Source organism: Oryctolagus cuniculus, chromosome 6 (genome assembly GCF_964237555.1).
Source record: "Oryctolagus cuniculus chromosome 6, mOryCun1.1, whole genome shotgun sequence".
Taxonomy (NCBI): Eukaryota; Metazoa; Chordata; class Mammalia; order Lagomorpha; family Leporidae; genus Oryctolagus; species Oryctolagus cuniculus.
The window spans coordinates 159001115-159016803 of NC_091437.1; the positions used below are offsets into that span (position 1 = coordinate 159001115).

At 55.7% G+C, this 15689-nt stretch overlaps 1 long non-coding RNA gene across 1 annotated transcript; it reads left to right on the forward strand.

The window, feature by feature from the left end:
• The first annotated feature begins 11831 nt into the window (after window positions 1-11831).
• Window positions 11832-14700, forward strand: LOC138850012 (uncharacterized). Its single transcript, XR_011389397.1, has 3 exons — window positions 11832-12131; window positions 12534-12695; window positions 14371-14700. It is a non-coding gene; the product is annotated as an uncharacterized lncRNA (long non-coding RNA).
• The last annotated feature ends 989 nt before the right edge of the window (window positions 14701-15689 follow it).

The window sequence follows — 15689 nt, forward strand, 5'->3', positions numbered from 1 at the left end:
GTTTTAGAGGATTCTAATAGCATGGTTTATTTTTTCTGGCATAGGATTATGTGAAAATAAAATATAAATGTGTACATACTGTGCGAATTAATAAGCATATACTACGGTACTTCAAAAAGTTCACTGCACAGTGAAATTAAAACTGCTTATTTTGGTGCAAAGACCTGTGAAATACCAGCATATGAATACACACACACACACACACACACTTAGAAAATACGCTAGGGTAGTAAGCCTGGTTCTATCAGAGGGTGCATGGGGTGCAGTTTTTAATTTTCTGTCTTATCATTACCTGTATTTTCCAAAATGACATTGCATCGGGTTTATGCCACTTCTGCATCATCATAAGCATGGGTGTCTATTGTCAAACCCACCTCGAGTTTGCCCTGTCTCTGGATGGTTATGGAGTAAGTGGGGGGGAGGGGCAGGCTCAGGAGTTATAGGTGATGGAGATGGGGGGCCCTTCAAGGGGCTCTGGACTCCCTCCCAGGGGCGGGCGAGGTGGGGCTGGCACTGTGGCACCCTTGGTGCACCGCCTTTGCTTTGGGAGAGGATCAGCCCCGGCTGCCAAGCTCTGCCCACAGCCGCCAGGGAAGCAGCCGGCCCCCCGGGTGGCTGCTGACCTCACCTGGGCGTGGGCGTGGGCGTCGGACACGCTTCCCGGGAAGCACTCCAGGCCTCTCTCTCCAGGTTTGGAAACAAAGCTGATCACATGCAGGTGAAAGCATTTCCTGGCTCCACGCTTCAGGGACCTCGTCCCATCCGGGCTGTCAGCCCCTCCCGCACCCGCCCTCCCCACTGCCGCCCTCCCTGGCCGCCAGCTCTGTGCCCGGTTTGCAGCTGTAGGCCAATCTCCATGGTGTAAACACTCTCACTCTGGAAGACTTGAGGCTAGCCGGAGCTTGGCTGCCGGGCCAGGGCCCTGCCTGTGTGTTTAGCCATCAGCTGTGGGATTTGTAGGAGCTTCAGCCAATAGGAGGGAGTCAAGCAAGATTTGTGAGATTTAAAAAAAAAAGATTTATTATGTTTATTTTAAAGAGTTACACAGAGGCCGGCGCCGCGGCTCACTAGGCTAATCCTCCGCCTAGCGGCGCCGGCACACCGGGTTCTAGTCCCGGTTGGGGCACCGGATTCTGTCCCGGTTGCCCCTCTTCCAGGCCAGCCCTCTGCTGTGGCCAGGGAGTGCAGTGGAGGATGGCCCAGGTGCTTGGGCCCTGCACCCCATGGGAGACCAGGAAAAGCACCTGGCTCCTGGCTCCTGCCATTGGATCAGCGCGGTGTGCCGGCCGCAGCGCGCCGGCCGCGGCAGCCATTGGAGGGTGAACCAATGGCAAAGGAAGACCTTTCTCTCTGTCTCTCTCTCTCACTGTCCACTCTGCCTGTCAAAAAAAAAAAAAAAAAAAAAAAAAAAAAAAAAAAAGAGTTACACAGAGACAGGAAGAGACAGAGACAGACAGATCTTCCATCTGCTGGTTCACCCACCCCTCAAATGGCTGCTCTGGCCAGGGCTGAGCCAGGCCAAAGCCAGGAGCTTCATGCGGGTCTCCCTGTGGGCACAGGGGCCCAGGCCCTTGAACCATTTTTCCGCTGCTTTCTCACACGCATCATCAAGGAGCTGGATCAGAAGTGGAGCTGCCGGGACTGGAACCAGAGTCCATAGGCATGCCAGCGTCACAAGTGGCAGCTGAACCCTGTAAGCCACAAGGCCAGCCCCGTTTGTGTGATTATTTAATACATGTCTGTCCCATCTCTATGCTAGAAACCCCATGCCGGCCATGTCAACCCATTTGTGAAGACTGTCTTGCTATATTACCCTCAATCCTGACAGTACACGGGCACTTCAAAAATTCAAGGAAAATGGAATGAAAGATACATTTTGGTGCCAATACCTTAGAAATGCATGCACAGGTTTCTCGTGTTACACCTTTTCTGTGAACATTTTGGAGCCCCCTTCTGTGACCCTGCTGTCACCTGCGTGTGCCTCCCAAGGAGTCACGTGCAAGGAGCGTGGGCCCAGGGCAGGGATGCTGACAGACAGTGGAACCTGCAAGGCACGGGACCCTAGGGGCAATGCAATGAGCGACTGGGAATGCTGCCTTCGGGGTGACGAGGGCTGGCCTTGTGGGGTGAGTGAGCGCTCTCCAGTGTGGGGTCGCCTCGTGCACTTAGCCCCCTCTGCACATCCTGCAGATTTCTCCAGGGGCTGAACGGATGGGGCCACCTGATCCTGGTCCTTCAGCCTGCGAAACTGTGAGCTAAATAAACTTATTTTTTTAAATAAAAATACCTGGCTGCAGGTATCCCATTACAGCGTCAGAAAACAGACTACTATGTATACGGTACTTAATAGTACATGTTTAACTAGTGAATGTCTTAAATAACAAAAAATCCAAAGTTGTCTGAGAGTCCGCATGGAGAATAATGGAAGCATCTGTTTAAATAGGGGCCTCTCTGGGGAAGAGAGGTTGGAGAATTGCGAGGAGCAATGTATCTGAGGATTGTAGCAGGACGTTCCCAGTCCAGGAAGCACTTAATAACTCAGTGCGGGGCTCGCAACCCACCCCTTCCTTTGTTCTTTGGGGCCAGATCTCATCAATATCCAAGCTCAAACAACAGGGCGCTTGCTGGTACAGTCACTCCTACTTTCTGTTCTCACTGCTGCTCTCTGTGGAGATGCCCACGGCTCCCTGGAGGTGCCTGTCTTCCCCTTGGCCTTGACTTCGGCCTTGGCCTGGGTGGCTGAGCCAGTGCACCAGGTGCTCGGGAATGACCTTTGGTGCTCAACACGGAGCACCAGGTCTTTGCACCAGGGGTGGTCGGCGACACTGGCAGGATACCTACGAGGGCCCCGGGGAGGCCCCAGGTCTGTTCTGCGAATGGCCCGGGTTTTGAAGACCTGGTTGGATTTGCGACTGTCACTTTGGGCAAGTCCCCACTCGTTGAGGCCTCAAGCTTCCTCATCTGTAGAACACGGGTTTGGACCCAACAATGTTGGAGTCTCTTCCCATTTCCCACATGTTCTGTTGCTGCCAGCAAGCTCTCCACGAAATGCCCTTGACGTTGTCCGTCTCTCCATTTCTCGAGAGCAAGCTGCGTCTTCCAGATGGCCTTTCTAACCTCCTGGAAAGACACCAGCCTAGATCCACATGTTCTGAGGGATAAGGGGGTCCCTGTGACCCCATCACCCCCACTGCTGCTCAGCAGTCAGCTTTGTGTGGCTTACTGAGGTCTCAGACCCTGGGGAAGCCCACACGTTCCAGTCTCTGCTGAGAGGCTGCTATCTGCAGGGAGCCCCCTACTGCCTAGAACGCAGCCTCCCATTGCTGGGGGCACTGAGAGCATGGATCAAGGCAGAGGAGCTGAATGGGAAAAAGCCAGGCAGCCCCTCCTAGGCACCTGCCAGGCGCCAGGCAGCCAGGACACAGCGTTCTATAAATCGTCTCGTCGGATGCTCCCAGCGATCTTGGGAGTCCTGACTTGTGCTCATATTGGGGGTTTTGGAAAATTTGCACACACACAGTGAGATATCTCGGGGATGGGACCCAAGTCTAAATGTGAAATACACTTAGGTTTCATATACACCTTATACACACAGCCTGAAGGTAATTTGATACCCTATTTTTAGTGCCCCTACTTTTTTTTAGATTTATTTGAAAGGAAAATCAGAGTTACACACAGAGAGAAGGAGAGGCAGAGAGAGAGAGAGAGAGAGAGAGAGAGAGAGAGAGGTCTTCCACCCACTGGTTCACTCCCCAGTTGGCCACAATGGCCGGAGCTAGCCGATCTGAAGCCAGGAGCCAGGAGCTTCTTCCTGGGCCCAAGGACCTGGGCCATCTTCCACCACTTTCCTAGGCCACAGCAGAGAGCTGGATTGAAAATGTAGCAGCCAGGACTTGAACTGGCGCCCATATGGGATGCCGGCACTGCAGGTGGCGGCTTTACCCGCTACGCCACAGCACTGGCCCCTGCCCCTGGGTTCTGACCGTGGCCCGTCCGTGAGGTCCGGTGTGTCATTTCCCCCCTTGTGGTATCAGGCCAGTGTTCACAGAGCTTCAGACTTTCGGATCTCAGATCCTCAGGTTGGTGATGCCCACCCTGTGTATCATAGACCTGCAGAGCTCATGGTCAGTGGGTAGTCACAGAGTGGACGAAGGTGCACCCTCGCGGAGGGTGCTGGGTGACATTCTGGCCCCACAGTTGGGAAACAGAGGGTGACCTGAGCTCAGCATTAGCTGGCTCAGGAGGCCACATGTTCCCCCAGCCCAAAGTCCCCAGGGAAATTGGGGCAATCAGCTGTGTTTATAAAAGGCAGGTGCACACGCCTCGGGACCCTGGTTACTCATTACAGTTTGTGAAATGCTGATAGCGCAAACCCTCATAAACGGGCCAAGGGGTGGCCAAGCCGGACAAACAGAGCCTTACTGATTAACCACAGCCTTGCCTGCAGGCCTGCCAGCTGCTCCTCTGCCAAGGTGGCCAAGGATCAAGGCTGGGCTTGCTCCCTGGGCCCCACCGATCGGGGCCTTGAAGCCCAGCCGTGCACAGGGGCCCTGGACTGGGGTGCCAGCTCCCGGAGCCTCTCAGCGGCTGGTGCTTCTCGGGGAAGCTGTCCCACGAGCTCCGCTTCCCCAGACCCATGAGGCTCACTGTGGGGAAAGGAGCTTTCTTCCTGCCCGGCCCCGGGGACGTCTGGGGCAGCTCGACTGCCTCCCCTCCCACTGGACCCAGGGCCTCCCTCCCCCACGGCTGACCCTAGAGCTGGCTCGGGGTTGGGGACCCGGACACTCTCTGGTGCCCCCAAGTTTTCATGAGAAGTCTTTGTGGGGAAAAAGGAAAAGAGACACAGCCGGCTGGGGAAGCAAGCAAGGACTAACTAAAAAAGTTCTGGAAACTTCTGGAGTGGCCACAGTCACTCTCTTGCTGGGTGATGAGTGTCCCGTGGCTGCTGTGGCACAGAACGCAGACTGGGCTGCAGGGAACAACGTAAACCTATTATCTTAAAGCTCTGGAGGTCAGAAGCATGGCGTCCCTGGGCCAAGGTCAAGGCAGAGTTGCCTTTCTCCTGGAAGCTGCAGGGAGTGTCCACGGCCCTGCCCTGTGCAGCCTCTAGAGGCCGCTGCTGGGCCTGGGCAAGTCCAGGTCCCTGCACAGCCTCACTCCCCCTCTCCCACCGCACTCTCCTGCTTCCCTCTCCACCAGGACGTTGGGGTGACACGGGGCCCACTCAGACTGTCCCGGGCATTTCCCATCCCAAGACCCTTCATTTCACTGCATCTGCAAAATTCCTGCCACCCTCTGCCCCTTTATTTCTTCATGGACCCAATCCCAGCTCCTCCCTGGGGCTGTCGTGAGGCTGGGCTGAGATGGGGGTACTAGTAATGGTTTTGCTTGCCCCTAGCAGTGAGCACAGGATCTTTGGGACATGTAGCTGAGACCCTGCCCTGTCCCCCCGCTGCAGGTGCTCCCGGGGCACCACAGCACTTCCGACTAAGATCCAGAGGGTCCCTCGTGGGGCCTGCAAGTCCTCCCCACCCCCTGCCCTGCCCACCACTCTGATCTCACCCCTAACCATCCTGTCTTGGCTTGCAAGGCACCAGCCACCCGGGCTGCCACTTGCTCCTTGCATAGCCCAAGCCAAGTCCTAGCACCGGCCTGGTGCTGGCTTTTCTGTCTGCCTAGTGACAGCAAGTGGCAGTTCTGGGTGCCCGTTCAGTGCCAGCCATGTGCCATTCCCTCAGACTTGACTGGACCCCCTCCCGGCAGGAGCTGGTTCCCCAGGCACTCAGCCTCAAACCTCTGCTTATTGCTTCCTGGCATCGGTCCCATCCTTCCTCCTCCTGGGGACCTGGCCGGACCCCAACCCCCTGACTGTGCTTGCAACGGTGTGTGCCTGGGGGTGATGCCGCTCCTTCCTGGTCCTGGCTCACACAAACCTCCCGATGGCCCCTGGGGCTTGCTGCACCCCTCTCTGTAAGGCCAGGGACCGTGGATCCGGGGGGGACAGGAGCTCCGATGAGCTTGCTTGTGGGACCACCGGATAAATGGGTAAGTAGAATAGGCCTGACTCCCCTTTGCATGCTCTCCCGAAGCCCCAGGCCCAACCCAAGTGCCTGCAAGTTCCGAGTGTTTAACCCACAACAACACTCAGTCCCAGGTGCAGCCATTAACCCATCTGTAAAGGCCCCCAGACCTTCCCCTGCTGTTGTAACCCGTGTGCCTTTGCTGGCTCTGCCCCTCCTCCCCACCCACACTCTACCCCTTGTGGCAGGTGGAGCTTTTGTCCAAAGATGGTGGCAACTGTACCTCCCATCACTCACGGGCCCTTGCCACCCTCCCATCGAGACGTGGCTCCCTGGTCTCTCCCCTTGCGCTGGGCAGGGTTGTGACTGCTCCACGTGGCGTACAGAGGAAGAAGGCTCCTGTGACATCAGAGGCCAGGCAGCATCTGCTTTGTCTCCGGGGACGCTTCCTGCATGTTTTGAGAGTGTCCCCCAAGGTTCGGGTTCACTGGTGGGAGATTTAATTTCCACACAGTGTTGACAAGTGGGACTTAAAAAAAAAAGATTTATTTATTTATTTGAAAGGCAAAGTTAGACAGACACACAGAGAGAGAAATGTTCCCTATGCTGGTTCACTCCCCAAATGGCTGCAATGACTGGGGTTGGGCCAGGAAAAACTCAGGAGCCAGGAGCTTCTTGCAGGTCTCCCATGTGGGTTCAGGGGCACAGGGACTTGGGCCATCCTCCACTGATCAGAAGCAGAGTGGCCAGGACTCAAACCAGCACCTATATGGGATGCCAGCGCCACAGGGCCACAGCTCCAGCCCCATACGGGGGACATATAAGGGTTAACCCTGTGGGGCTGGCACTGTGGTGCCTTTAGCACCGGCATCCCATATGGGCACCAGTTTGAGACCTGGCTGCTCCACTTCCAATCCAGCTCTCTGCTATGGCCTGGGGAAGCAGTAGAGTTTGGCTCAAGTCCCTGGGCACCTACATGGGAGACCCAGAAGAAGCTCCTGGCTCCTGGCTTTGGATTGGCGCAGCTCTGGTGTTGCAGCTAGTTGGGGAGTGAACCAGCAGATGGAGGACCTCTCTCTCTCTCTCTCTCTCTCTCCCCCTCCTTCTCTACGCCACAGTGCTGGGCCCGGTCGCTCCCTTCTTTAAGCAGGGCAGCGTGGCCATTTCTTTCGCTGCCTTCCTCGCTGCCCTTGAGGCTTCCCACTCTACTGCAGGGGCTGGTGAAGACATTTTCCTAAACAAGCTCTCTGCCAGGTGCTCCGAAGCCAGCCAGTAAGGTGCTGCTTCCCTGCCAAGGTTCTGCTTGCTTGGCACACCAGGATGCTCAATTCATGCTGCTTTTCAATTCTTTTTCTTCTCCCTTCACCTCCCGGGCAGTAGGGTCCTGTGTGGGGTCAGGGCGGATCCTGTCAGGATTCCAGAACGATGCCATTGGCTCCCAGTGGGTCCCATATCTGTATCAAGCAGGATTTAGCAATAAAAGAGCTCCCACCAGGAAGTTGAACAGAGGAAATTTAATACAGAGAATTAGATACCCAGGTACTGGAAGAGCTGAGAAACCTTACAAGTACAGCTGCCAGATAAAATACAAGGCTGCCAGAAAAATTTGCATGGGAGACAAACAATGCATGTTTGTGTATGTGTGCAAGTGTGCGTGCGTGTCTCCTGCGCTATTTTGGGAATGCTTTCAACTCAAAATGGATTCTTGTTTCTCCGAAGGGCAGCTTTACCTGGCAGGCTCGCGTCTTCATTTGTTGATTCTGGTAATCCTACTCATGGTGCCCTGGGAAGCGACTTGGAGCCTGGAACAGCAGGGCCCTTCCTTCCTGGGGCTGCGGGAGGGAATGCTGCCAGTATGCAGGGGGCTGCGGCTGCCCTGTGGAGCTGAGCCCGGCAGGGGGCTGGGACCGCCGAGTGGATGCAGGATTGCAGAGAAGCTCCTAGAAGCCTGCCTGAGGGGGAGACGCACTACAGCTGCCTGCCCCCTCCCCCTCTCTTTCCTCAGCATCTCCCATGGCTGAAGCCAGCCAAGGGCCCCTGGAAAATGTCATATGCAGAAGCCGCACGTGCTCTGGACACAGGTGCAGTGTCCCTGCTGCAAATTCCATCAGAAAGACACTATTAGATGTCTACAGCCACTTTCTGAACCCACACAATGTCGGTGGCACCGTGGGAGGCTTCCGTGGCACCTCCTTCAGATTCTTTCTCATGTTTCACACATGTGGACATGGTGGCTCAGAGAAATTTAACATAAATTTGTCCCGAAGCCCATAGAAGTATGTGGCAGGCTCAGACTTTTGCTGAAGGGCTATGTTGGCAGGTCGGAGCCGTGGGTGGCATTGATTCAAGGTAGGACATTGGGTCCAGAAGGAGTGCCATCTTGCTGTGGCCATGTGCTTTGGTTAACATCGTAGTTGCCCATTCTCTCTTCCTGGAGGCACTAAATCTACCCCCTATTTCCTTCCAACATTCAAAACACTCATTGGCAACCAAGTACAGCAGAAAATAGCGGAGCGGAGCACAGTAGCTAAGAGCTTCAGCTCTGGAGCCCAAAGGCCAATTCAAATACTGACTCTGGGGGCTGGCGCTGTGGCATAGCAGGTAAAGCCGCCGCCTGCAGTGCTGGCATCCCATATGGGCGCTGGTTCGAGTCCCAGATGCTGCACTTCCAGTCCAGCTCTCTGCTGTGGCCCAGGAAGGCAGTGGAGGATGGCCTAAGTACTTGGGCCCTGCACCTGCATGGGAGACTAGGAAGAAGCACCTGGCTCCTGGTTTTGGATTGGCGCAGCTCTGGCCATTGCAGCCAATTGGGGAGTGAACCAGTGGATGGAAGACCTCTCTCTCTCTCTCTCTCTGCCTCTCTCTGTGTAACTCTGACTTTCAAATAAATAAATAAATCTTTAAACAAACAAAACCCAAAATCCCAACTCTGTCATTTCAGAGTTCTGGGACTTGGGACAAGTGGCCGAAGCTCTCTGTGGCTCATTGATCCAATGGAGTTGGTGAAGAAGAAGATGAGGAGGAGGAAGATGAAGATGATGGTGGCAATGATGGGCCCACTGCACAGAGTCACACACGTGGCTTGCAGTTCAAGGGGGCTCCTACGTGTAACGGCAGGCGGCAGCCGTGCCCACTGCTGGGAGGGTTCGGTGATCTGATCTGTGTGAAGCTCTGGCATTGTCTCTGCCCTGTAAATGTTGGCTGTGATGCATACGATAGAATCGGTTAAATTTGGGGCAGTACGCCATGCTAGGAGGCCCCCTGCGTCATGAGCTGGGGCAGGTGGATGTGTGCCCTGCGTTGCCTCGGGCTGGAGACAGGGCAGACGCACCAGTTCGGGTGCACCGAGGGGCACTCCTGGTAGGAGCTGGGAGGAGTCGATCTTGTAAAGAGGACAGGGCAGGGCACTAGAGGCAGGGAGCACTCGGGCTGGGGCAGAGGCATGGACGACAGCAAGCACAGGTGTGACGCGGGATCCAGTGAGGACAGGACGAGGAGTGGGGGGTGGTGAGAGACACAGCAAGCTAGAGACGTTAGCAAGGGGTGAGCCTCCTGGGCCTGCCAGGAACTTGGGCTCCTCTTCAGTGCCAGAGAGGTTGCATTGCACCATGTCCTAGGAGCGCTCACAGTGGGGAGGGCAGGAGGCAGCAAGGCGGGAGGAGCCACTCTCCGAATGCCTGCCTTTGACCTTGGGCACCAAGCCTGTTCTCTCCCTCCCCTCAGTCCCTCCCAGCTGCCTCTCCGTCCTGAAACAGCACCCACACCAGCGAGGCTTCTCGCTGCGGAGCCCAGCACGACCCCTTCCAAATGGGTCTGACCCTTGTCCCCAGCTCACAGCACCCTGGCTGCATCCAGAGCTCTCCTTCCAGGGCAGCTGGCCTGTGCGCTGAGACACTGAAGGCTGGGGCAGGGCGGGGGAGCTCGCTGGTTATGAGCCCAGGGAGGGTCCCTGCACCCCGTTTACATGGAACTGGCGGCTCTGCCTATCTGTAAGGCTTGCAGGAAGCAACGACCATCGTGGACACTAACGGGATACTGAACAATATTCCCCAAGGCTGCCAGGGTGGTCCTCCCTCCCCCTGGGGATGCCAGGGTGGTCCTCCCTCCCACTCCAAGTAGGCTCTTTCAAAATGTCACTGACCTGAGCCTTTGGCCTTGGGAGGGGTCCCTCCTTCCCACCTAAGGACATGGGCTCAGAGCCTCCCCGAGGATCAGAGGGAAAGACCTCCCAGGAGCCTGCCACCCACACCCCCTGCCCTAGTGAGGGGAGCCCTGAGATCAGAGTCGGCACGGCAGTGGGGTGGCTCTCTGGAAGCTTGGGGGTGATGGGCAGAAAGCTCTGCCCGAGTTGTCACCCTCTCCTTCCTCCTGCAGTGGCTCTGCCCTTATGCATCCTGAATCACCTGCAGTTTGCAAAGTGATGCCTTGGGGCCGGTGCTGGGGTGCAGTGGGTTAAACTGCTGCGCTTGCAACGCTGGCATCCTCTATCAAAGTGTGGGTTGGAGTGCCGGCTGCTCCACTTCCAATCCAGCTTCCTGCTCACGTCCTTTGAAAGCAGCAGAAGATGGCCTGGGTGCTTGGGCCCCTGCCACCCAGGTGGGAGACCTGGATGGAGTTTCTGGCTCTTGTTTTTGTTTTTGTTTTTGTTTTGTTTTGTTTTGTTTTTGTGACAGACAGAGTGGACAGTGAGAGAGAGAGACAGAGAGAAAGGTCTTCCTTTTGCCGTTGGTTCACCCTCCAATGGCCGCTTCGGCCCGCGCGCTGCAGCCGGCGCACCGCGCTGATCCGATGGCAGGAGCCAGGAGCCAGGTGCTTTTCCTGGTCTCCCATGGGGTGCAGGGCCCAAGCACCTGGGCCATCCTCCACTGCACTCCCTGGCCACAGCAGAGAGCTGGCCTGGAAGAGGGGCAACCGGGACAGAATCCGGCGCCCCAACCAGGACTAGAACCCGGTGTGCCGGCGCCGCTAGGCGGAGGATTAGCCTAGTGAGCCGCGGCGCCTGCCGGTGTTTCTGGCTCTTGGCTTCAGCCTGGCCCAGCCTTGGCTCTTGTGACCATGTGAGTCATGAACTAGCAGATGGAAGATCTTTTGGTCTCTCTCCATCTCTTTCTGTCACTCTGCCTTTCAAATAAAACAAATAAATGTGTTTTTTTTTTAAAATAATGCCCTCTCCCATTCAACCAGTCCTGAATGAGCACCTGCCACATGCCAGACCCTAAGAACACAAGGAGAAGGCGCACACCCTGATCCCGAGCCCCCCACCCACAGAGGTGACAACCTGAGGGCATTTGGCTGGTGGGAAGGTGGGCTTCTTGGGGCTGAAGAAGCCTCACGGGGGCTGGGAAGAGGCCAGGCTGGGGGTCATTATTTCCCAGTAGACCCAAAGGCCACCTCTTCCACCCAGGGGAGCTGGGACCACCCAGGGCAGCCCCAGCCACTGGCTCGGCAGGGTTGGAGGACAGGGTGCTAGGGGTGACTTAGGGCCTCTGTCACCACAGCCTTGGCTCTGCAGAGGGTGGCGGCCCGGGGGCGGGGGGAGGGAGCCCAGCACTCACCTGAGTGGGCTGCTGTCTGCAACCCTGCCCCCCCCCCACCCCGCGCTATGCCTACGTGCTGGGCGGCAGGACAAGGAGCCCCGCCCTCCGCGCCATAAGGACTGGCGCTGGCCGTGCCTTGGCATTTTCCACTTTTATGCAGAAAGTTCAGCGGGTAAAAGGAAGCCCTGTTTCTGTAAGAGGAAGTCCGATTTCCAGGACGTGCCGAAACGTCACGGCTCTATTTTGGGAACAATTCCGCGGGCTCTCATTTCCTGAGAACCTCGAACCAGACCTCTGCAGGCCGGTGGATAATGGCGGCTGCAGCTTTCCCCGCTCTTCCTGCTTCTCAGCCCCCTCCCTGCTCCTCCCCTACAGTTCCAAAGGCCTGCAGCTGGAGATCTGTAACCTGCGACCCCTGAACCCCTGAGCAGGCCTTCTAGAAGGTTCCCCACCCATTGGCCGTGGATCTCAGCCTAGAGCTGGCTTTTGTCTCCTGGACGCTGGCCATGGACAAAGCAGGACATTTGGGACAGCTGTGTGACTACTGCTCTCTGAGACTTGAGCTTTCCAAGAGGTCAGGGAGATGGGGATCTTCCAGGGACCTCTCCTAACCCCTGCACCGGGCTGTTGGCTACCCCGGGCCTTGGTGTACACAGCGTCAGAAAGGCTCATTAACCCAGACTCCGCCCTCGCACAGGGCTCGCTTTATTAAATGCGATGCTAGAGGGGAGGTGTGGGAATTCTTTGTTAATTTTTCAATTACTGTTCTCTTGTTGCCGTTAGATACTGGGGTGAAGAACCTCCTCTCTCTCTGTCCCCTGCTGTCTCCTGCTGCTCCAATTCCCCGCCCAGGCCCCACCCTCAGCCTGACCTCCCTGGAGCTGGGGGCCGGGGCGGGGGGGGGGGGGGGGGGGGGGGAGGGGGGGTAGTGCGGGCGTCTGAGCCTTCCCGTCCCTGTCCCTGTCCCTCCCTCCAGTCTGTCTGCTCAACTGCAGTGTGGCCTCACCGAGGTCCCCGAACCTTCTACTCCCTGGCCACCAGGCCAGGGGTTTCTCTCTGGTTCATGAGCCCAACGAATAGATGCTTCTGTGACGGCAGCTCTCAAAACGGCCTACGCTCTCCCGGCCTGGGAAAGGAGGTACGCCCCCTAGTCTCCGCTTCCTTCCTGCCCCTCCCTTCTTTCCTTCCCTTTCCTCCCCCTCCCTTCCCTTCCCCTCCCCCTCTCTCTTCCCCCCTCCTTTCCCCTCTTCCTCCTCCCCCCTTCCTTCCTTCCTCTCTTGCTCTGTCTGTTTTCACAGAAAGAGAGATGACCTATTTCTGTGAGAGGCCAGTAAGAACCTTCTAGAACACTTAGACTCTCTGGGGATGGCCCCAGGCTGGGGTCGGCGAGCGAGAGTCCTGGGGGCTCCATCCACTGGAGGTGGCGAGACTGCCCCCTAGGACGGCAGTGCAGACTCCCAGACACCCCTCCCTCTCCATTTGCAGAGCCCAAGCCCCCCCTCCCCCCCACTCTCCTTATAGCCTGCCTTCACCAATAGCCTCAGTGTAGGCACACAAAGCTCTTGGTTGCCAAGGCGACGTGAGGAGGCGCCTGGGGAGCCCCCAGCCCAGTGCTGGATGGAGGAGGTGCTCACTGGGTGTTTCTAGCTCCTTCAGGCTTGAACTTCCCCGTGGGCGGGGCCTGTGCTGGGCTCAGGATGTCACAGCTGGTACCCAGCGGATCCTGATCTCCCGGGGCCCAGGCTAAGGTTAGAGGTAGAAGACGGAAGAGGTAGCAGCAGCGCCATAGGAAGCTGTGGATATTTTATTTTATTTTATTTTCCCAAAGAAATCTTTTACTTAATGAGTACACATTTCATAAGCACAACTTTAGGAATATAGTGGTGCTTCCCACTGTGCCCACCCTCTCACCCCGCCTCCTCCCTCTCCCATTCCCAGTCCCATTCTCCATTAAGATTCATTTTAAATCAACTTTATACACAGAAGACCAACTCTACACTAAGATTTCAACAATTTGCGCACGCACACACAACTGTTTGAGAACAAGTTTTACAGTTAATTCTCATAATACAACTCATTGTAGATGGAAGTCCTGCATGGGAAGTTCGTGCACAGTGACTCCTATTGTTAACAATTAACACTCTTACGTATGACGTCAGTGATCACCTGAGGCTCTTGACATGAGCTGCAAGGCTACGGAAGGCTTTTGAGTCAGTGGGTACTTTAGGGGGGCTGAGCCTCTGCACCACCTGTTCAAGTCCCGGCCACTCCTCTTCCAATCCAGCTCTCTGCTATGGCCTGGGAAAGCAGTGGAAGATGGCCCAAGTGCTTGGGCCCCTGCACCCACATGGGAGACCTGGAAGAATCTCCTGGCTCCTGGCTTTGGATTGGCTCAGCTCTGGACATTGTGGCTATCTGGGGAGTGAACCAGTGGATGGAGGATCTTTCTCTCTGTCTCTCCCTCTCTCTGTAATTCTACCTCACAAATAAATAAATAAAATCTTAAAAAAAAAGAAGGGGGGAAATCAGAGAAGGCTTCCTGGAAGAATTAACATCACATCTAAGACCAAGGAGGTTGACCAAACTGCGAAAAGAGAGAAGGACCCTTCAAGAGATACTCCCAACAGAACCACGCCTGGGGTGTGAGGGACAATGGGTCAACCGGGGGATTCCAGGTACCAGTGGGGGTGGTCCCTGGGACGCGGAAGGAGGAAGGCTGCACGGGCCAGCTCTTGGATCCTGGGGATTCTGCTCTGTGTCTGCTGATGTACTTTCCTCCACGTTAGCTCCAGCGCTATCGTCTCCCCCACTAGGCGAATTCCCGTGTATCTGCCAAACCTGCACACGCTGCTTAGTGGGTGACACTAAATGTCCCCAGAGAAGGCTCTTCATGCCATAGCGGAGAATGTCCAGTGGGAGAAGAGGCGCCTGGAGGAATCAGCCAGTGGCCTGTTCCGAAGCCCGGACGTCTGCCTCAGGTCAGGGTGCTTTAACCAGCACCCTGAGGACAGGTGGATTCCAGCACGGAGAGCAGAAGTGGCCATGGCCTTGGTCATTTCTGTATCTCCATTACTAAAATAGCGCATGGCACCTCGCGTGCACACAATAAATATTTGTGGAATGAATAAAATACTTTAAAAGGAGGTCTGTTTTCATCTTTTTAAAAAGTATATTTATCATGGGCAACATATTCTGAAATATCTATACAGTGTGGAATGGTTACATTCAGCTAATTAGCATACTTTGAGCTAATTAGCATTACTTTGCATATATTTTTCCATGGTGACAACAGTTAAAATCTACTCTCTTAGCAATTGCCAAGAGCACAGTACCTTAGGAACTACAGTCACTGCTTTATGGAAGAGAGCTCTTGAGCTTAATTCTTTTTTTTTTTTTTTTTTTTTTGACAGGCAGAGTGGAGAGTGAGAGAGAGAGACAGAGAGAAAGGTTTTCCTTTGCTGTTGGTTCACCCTCCAATGGCCACCACGGCCAGCACGCTGCGCCAATCCGAAGGCAGGAACCAGGTGCTTCTCCTGGTCTCCCATGGGGTGCAGGGCCCAAGCACTTGGGCCATCCTCCACTGCACTCCCTGGCCACAGCAGAGAGCTGGCCTGGAAGAGGGGCAACCGGGACAGAATCTGGCGCCCCGACCGGGACTAGAACCCGGTGTTCCGGCGCCGCAAGGTGGAGGATTAGCCTAGTGAGCCGCGCAGCGCTGGCCCGAGCTTAATTTTTTTCAGTTGTAATTTTGTATCCAACCCTACTACAACCTCTGGGAACCCTCATTGTTCTGTCAGCTTCTTTGAATTCTGATTTTTTTTAAGATTTATTTATTTATTTGTAAGTCAGAGTTACACAGAGAGGAGAGGCAGAGAGAGAGAGAGAGAGAGAGAGAGAGAGAGAGGTCTTCTATCTGCTGGTTCACTCCCCAGTTGGCTGCAATGGCTGGAGCTGTGCTGATCTGAAGCCAGGAGCCAGGAGCGTCTTCTGGGTCTCCTATGCGGGTACAGGGGCCCAAAGATTGGACCATCTTCTGTTTTCCCAGGCCATAGCAGAGAGCTGGATTGGAAGTGGAGCAACCGGGTCTCGGAACCGGCGCCCATATGGGATGCCGGCGCTTCAGGCCAGGGTG